This window comes from Tupaia chinensis, unplaced genomic scaffold (genome assembly GCF_000334495.1).
Source record: "Tupaia chinensis unplaced genomic scaffold, TupChi_1.0 Scaffold149964_2, whole genome shotgun sequence".
NCBI lineage: Eukaryota > Metazoa > Chordata > Mammalia > Scandentia > Tupaiidae > Tupaia > Tupaia belangeri.
In genome coordinates, this window is record NW_006209806.1 from 1,268,936 (window position 1) to 1,275,625 (window position 6,690).

The window sequence follows — 6,690 nt, forward strand, 5'->3', positions numbered from 1 at the left end:
AGCGAGCGGGCGGGCCGGGCTGCGAGCCCCCCACGAGGGCCGTGCGGGAGCAGTGCCGCCCGGGCGAGCCGGCCGGGACCTCAGCATCCCGCCTCCCGTCCTGACCCCTGTCCGCGTCCCCGGCCCGCTGCCTGCAAGCCCGACCCTCGCCGTCCGCGTCCGCCATCCCTAGATGTCGGGCTGAGATGGGCCCCCAAATCCGGGGACCCCGGCCGGCCCCCAGGACAGCAGACCGCGCCCTCTCCAGCCGGCCCGTGTCCCTCAGCCTGTCACCCCGGGCTCGTCCAAGTCCGGACCAGGGTCCCCCAGCCCCCCACCGGGTGAACCGGCCTCTGAGCCCTGGACACCCGCAGACCACCCGACTCAGGGTGGGCCCCCCGGGTTTCTGATCCCACCCTCCCGGTGTGCCCCTGTGGCCCTGTGAACCCTCCAGCCAGGTCTTCCTCCAGACACAAGCCCAGCCCCTCGGATCCCCTGCACGGTGTACCCCGAATCAGAGGCAGGACCTGGGGCTCACACCCCACCTTCCCAAAGGCTAGGGTCCGGCCTGCAGGTGTCCCCGACCCCCAGGTTTTCTGTGTCCTGCATCGCGGGCGTCCTCCAGCCCAGGATGCCCCTCCTGTCGTCCAGCGATGACCTCATGCCTGCCGCTGGTGAGGCGCACCCCACCCCAGCTCACCCTCACTTTGAATGAGGGTGATCTATCTAAAGAGAGCACCCTGGCCGCTCCCTGGGGACAGCCTGGGGACTTGGAAGGGACGGAGGGGGACCGATTGCATGTCAAAACATGCCAGGGACCCTCAGCGAAGAGGGCGCCGCTGGCCTGTCGCGTCCTTCTGACCCGGGAGCAGACGCAGGTGGACCGGCCGGGACACGGGCTCCTTAGGGGCACAGATCTGGGCAGTAGCCTTGCCGGGCTGGGGCCTCCGCCGTGCCAGGCTCACCAGTTCCCAGCTCAGGCCAGTGCCCGCTGCAGGGACAGGGGCTGCAGGGACAGTGGGCAGTGGTGGGGTCTGGCTGGGGGGCGGCCTTCCCAAGGACTGGCGAGGCTCGTCCTCTGTCAGGGAGTCCTCCGCTGACCCTGCACTGGGCCTCGGGCTGGGGCGTTCTTGGCCCTGTGGGTTTGGGGAGCCCTGGTGGTGTCCCGCGCCCAGGAGCATGGAGGCCTTGTGCCCGGAGGGCCGTCCTAGCAGGGCTGACTGGCCCCGCGAGAGGACACCGGGCCATGCCTGGGATGGCCGTGGGAGTCCCGACGGGTGGCACAGGACGCTGCTCGGTACCTGCAGGGCCAGGACGCCCCGAGAGCGGTCCCCCTGGGGAGCCGAGGGGCGGCTTCCGCACCTGCCTGGGCTTTGCTGTGTCCCCAGCACTGCCCAGTGCCCTGCTGAGCCTGGGCTCCCGGAGGGGCGGGAGAGGGTGCGGTGGCTCCACCGGGGCGGCCCGGGGGTCGGACACCTGCAGGGCAGGGCCGGGTATCTGACCTTTGTCCCCTGCGGGGACAGTGACATCCCATGGTCAGCCCCCGTCACTGCCGTGCCCATGCCTCACTGGGCCTCCAGGTGTGGCCTGCTGAGGCTGCCCGGTGTGGGCATGAGGGTCATGGGGCACGGGCACGTTCTCACCCTGGCCGCACAGGTCCCCGGGCGCCCCTGCCTCAGCTTCCTCGCTTCTGAACAGCGAGAGGCGCGTTTGCCACTTCACTGGCTTCGCCAAGCACGTGATAGGTGGTGCGCACCCCACCCCAAAAAGCAAGGCCCCCCGCCCCCTCCCTGGCCTCCTGCGCCATCCTGGGGGTCCTCGCATCCCCAAGTTCCTCCCTTGTCACACACTGAGTCGTTGCAGGTGACGCTTTGTTCAGGGTGGCCCGGTGCAGCACGCCCTGGAAGGTGCAGCTCGATGCTCCCCACACTGGTGCTGCGTCCCCGCGCCCTGCCGTCTGGGCCCACACCCCTCCAGCAGGCGAAGGGACGCTGGCCCCGACAGTGCCCCTCCCGTCCCCCGGGCAGACCTGCCGCTCTGATCACAGAGAGGGGTCTCGTCCCGCCTGGCCGCTGTGTCTGCCGTGGCCCGCTGGGCGCCGTGCGTTCGGCTGTCAGCTCTGGCCTGTACTGGGGCCCTGTCCTGTTTGTGGCTGCCCACGCTGTGTGGCTTGTCCGTCCGCAGACTCAGAGGCTGCTCCCTCCCCGTGGGCAGAGCCACGAGGACCTGGGCGCTGTGTTTGCCCGCCCTGCAGCTCCTGCCTGTGCGTGAAGCTTGCCTCCTGCACTCCAGGCCCGTGGCCAGTGGCCAGCCCACTGTCTCCCCTGGGGTCCCCTGGACAGCCTGGGGAGTGTCCCAGGAGATGAGACGGGCCCTCCCTGGGGCCTAGCCCCCCACGCTCGCCCGTGGCCCTCACACCCAGGTGCCCTGCGCCCTGCCCACCGCGCCGAGGGTCTGCCGGGACACACCCTGGTTCTTTTGTCCTGTGCATACCATGCTGTGGCCACGGCTGGGAAAGGCACCCTGCCACCCCAGTCCCCACCCCCGGCCCAGAGACCTGCCTTCGGGCCCTCCCCAGACCACAGCAGGGTCAGGCCGGGCCTGGGACCTCTGTGTTGGGACCCTGAGCAAGGGGCTCGTCCCCACCAGGTGCAGAGGTGTCAGGGCAGGTGGAGAACGGCGGCCGCGCTCACTGCTCAGTGGCCAGGGAGGCTGCTCTTCCCCTAAGGCTGTCCCGAGCTGGCACCCTCCCCTGGGGTTCCTGTTCCCTGGGACACTGGGCGAGGTGTCGGGACAGTCATGGGCGTCATGGGTTGGAAGACTGACCAGGATCAGAGTGGGCAGGCGCCTGGGTGCAGGGTGGCCACCACAGAGCCGTCAGCACCGAATGTTGGTGCTGGCAGGTGGACACCAGGCCAGGCGGTCCCAGGGCCAGGTGCCTGACCACTCTGCAGTGACGAGCCTCTTGGGGCGACTCATGCCCCCACCAGGGAGGCCCCGCCTCTGCCTACCGTGGGCCACCTGTGCTCTCCAGCCCGCCAGGTGTGCGTGCCCTGCCCAGGGGAGATGGGGGGCGAGGTCCCAACACAGTCCCTTCTCCGCTTCTCCCCTGTGGGGGTCCGGGCCACGCACGCACACGTGCACACATGCACCTGGGCTGAGGTTTCGGCTGCAGTGGGCCCATGGGCTGCAGCTCCCTCCTCCGAGGCCCTGCCGGCCTTTGCCTCCTCCCTGTCACTGCTCTGTCGTGTGTGTCAGCCGCCAGTGGGCCCTGTCTCAGGGTGGGGGGGACAGCCGGCCCTGTGTGGTCCCGTCTGTGCCAGGGCTGGGTCTCTTCCCTCCCGGGGGACTTCGGCCACCCGCTCCCAGAGCCCTGTCTCTCCCCGCTAGCTGAGGACGGCCCTCCTCCCCGGAGGGGATGGCCCTGTGGCCTGCAGGACCGGGCAGTGTCGCATGTCCTGTGAGGACGGCGGAGCGGGAAGCTGGTTCCTCTGGGCACTTGTCACAAACACCCTGAGCCTGTGGGACCAGCCGGCTCGTGCCCAGTACCTCGGACCTCACTCGGTCAGGCTTGCGGCCACCTCCCCCGGGGCCCGGCGTCCCAGCCACTGGGGCCACCTGTCGCCCGAGAGATGGTTTGGCTGCCCGTGTGGGGGTCACGCCAGGCTGAAAGCCAGGAAGCCCGTCCAGAGGGAGTGCCAGGGCACCTGGCCTATGTGGCGGGACGGCTGGCCGCGGGCTGTGGGGGCGGGGACCCGCGGGGGCCTGTGCCCTGCAGAGAGTGCGGGTGGTGCCGCCTGCCAGGTCGCCCTGCCTGGTGGCATCACGAGACCTAGGGCCCTGAGTGGCCCGGCAAGCCCGTCCAGTTCGGCTCCCAGGGGTGGCCGGGAGGAGGGCCTGGTACACGGAGGACGCTCCAGGGCACGCCGGAGGCCCCAAGCAGGAAGGTCTTCCAGACCAAGGCCACAGTCCCCCATCACCCAGCCTGACCTTCGCCCCATGAGGGGAGGCCACTGGTCCCCGTGGCACCCACGTGCCTGGGACAGGAGCGTGTTGTCCCCTGTTGAGCCACCTTATGGGACTCTGGCAGCAGGTGGCCCGGGGCCCCCCCAGCCTGTCTCCCCACACAAGGTTTCAGCCCCCGGAGTGATCTCGGCCCCCGGCCTGTCTCCCCTACCTGGGGTCAGCCCCTGGAGCAGTCCCGTGCTATGAGAGCGGGCGGGGAGGGTGGCCGAGGGAGCTGTGGCTGGCCCAGCTGTGTCCCTGCCCCCTCCCTGGTCCAGGTATGTACCCCCCACCCCAGTCCTGGAGCCCCTCGCTGGTCCAGGTATGGACCCCCCACCCCAGTCCTGGAGCCCCTCACTGGCCATGTCCTTCCCCCTAACGTGAGGCAGCAGGGTCCTTCCAGACGAGCAAGCCCACCAAGGGCCGCCACGCGCCTTGCGACTTGTCCATGCTCCATGGGATCCCCCTAAGGCCGTGCTGGAGAACTTTCCTGACAGCCAGTAAGGAGTTGGCCGTGAGGGTGCCGCGCTGCCGGCCCATCTCTGCTACGGGGTGTGTGTGCACACGTGGTCTCTGCTGTGGGGGGCTGTGTGCATGTGCGTGCACATGGTCTCTGCTATAGGGGGTTTCTGCGTGTGCACACGAGTCTGCTATGAGGGCTTGTGTGTGTGTGCACACGTGGTCTCTGCTATAGGGGGTTGTGTGTGTGTGCAGACGTCTGCTGTGGGGGGTTGTGTGTGCATGTACATGTGGTCTCTGTTGTGGGTGTGGGTGTGTATGCACACGTGGTCTCTACTGTAGGAGGTTGTGTGTGCATGCACACGTGGTCTCTGCTCTAGGGGGTTGTGTGTGTGTGCACACGTCTCTGCTCTAGGGGGGTTGTGTGTGTGTGCATGTGGTCTCTGCTATGGGGGTTGTGTGTGCATGCACATGTGGTCTCTAGGGGGTTGTGTGTGTACACGTGGTCTTTGCTATAGGGGGGTTGTGTGTGTGCAGACGTCTGCTGTGGGGGGTGTGTGTGTGTGTGCACATGTGGTCTCTGCTGTGGGGGGGTTGTGTGTGCATGTGGTCTCTGCTGTGGGGGGGTTGTGTGTGCATGTGGTCTCTGCTGTGGGGGGGTTTTGTGTGTGTGTGTGCACATGTGGTCTCTGCTGAGATGACTGTGTGTGAGTGCACGTGCACACGTGTCTGCTGCGGGGTGTGTGTGAGTGCACATGCACACCTGCAGCTGACGTGTCCCGTGATGCAGAATTTAAGCAGAGATGAGCCACCAGGGGGCTGGCAGGTGGCATGGTGGTTAAGGCGCTGGATTCTCATGTGGCTGGCCGTGGTTTGAGTCCTGGACCTGGTGGGTTAAAATTCAGGCCGGGCACAAGTGCATGCCCAACATCCCAAGAGGAGAATGGGCTAGAAGGGATTGCGGCGTGGCCACCCCCGGGGGCGATTGCTCTCCCTCCACCTCTGATGAGAGCCTGTGTCCGACAGCAGAGATCGCTGGATTGCGGCCTCCTCCCCACCGCCCTCTGTCCCACATTGGCCACCGCTCTGCTCTGACCTTCCAGAAAGAGCACACCCCGCTCAGGCGCTTCCCCGGACTGGCCAGCCTGGCGCCCACGGTCTGTAAGCACAGGCTCCCGAGAGTCCGTGTTACAGGGATGGACGCGCACGGCCGGCCGGCCACCTCCCCTGCCTTCTGCTCCCAGGTGGCTGAGACCTGCATCCCCACGCTGCCCGCCCCCGGAAGGTGTTTTGTCCGTGCCCTTTGCGGGCCTGTCCCGTGGGCGGCCCTCCTTGCTGGCCTGTGGCTGCCCGGTGCGTTTTGCCCTCACCGTCCTCGCCGTCGCGTTCAGCAGCCTGTTTTAAGCTTCCAGCTCTTATCCTTATTCCCACACGGGCTGGGGTGCTCACAGAGGGCGGGCAGGGGCCCTGAGCTGAGCGCCGTGGGCACCCACAGGGCCCCGGCCCGGGACGTGGGCTCTTGGGACCCTCGGGTGTTTGAGGGCTGTCCACCCTGACCCGACCTTCACCGCCCCGAGACCCCGAAAGGAGGCAGAGGTGCAGGAGAAGGGGCTGTGGCATGGCCATTCGCAGTGGGGGTGCTTTCTCGTTTCCCTCTCTCCATCTCTGTCTCTCTCTGGAGAGTGCACGCACCATCCGGCCAATTAAGAGAAAGTGCCGGCCCAGCAGCAAGTGCGGTGGTTAAGGTGCTAGTCCCACGTGACTTCCTGCGGTCCGAGGCCTGGGCCTGGTGGCGGGAAGAGTCAGGTGTATAGATAAATAAGTAAACGGCTCTTTATCTGTTTAAACATTCATTTTTACTTAACTTTACCCACTTATTTTAATTCGATCCGAGAGTGGTAGAATGAGAGAGAGAGAAAGCCACCAGGTCAGCTACTCGGACGTGTCGGCCCTATGGGAGCCCAGCGCCCTTAACCACCACGCCACCTGCCGGCCCCCAGTAAATGGTTAGTTTTTTAAAAACACCGAGCGCGCGGCCACCTAGCCTGCTGCGGGCCCTCCGGCTGCCCTGTGTGGCCGCCGACACCTCCGGAAACTCGAGCGAGGGGACAGGCGGAGGGCTGCTGGTGGCCCACATGCCGCCCGGGGCCTGGCGCGAAGGAGCTCCCGGCAGCCTCCATGGGGCAGAGGGCACGGCCCCGACTCTCAGCCCGCCGGGTGCGCGCCGGCTAAGCGGCCCGCGCGCTC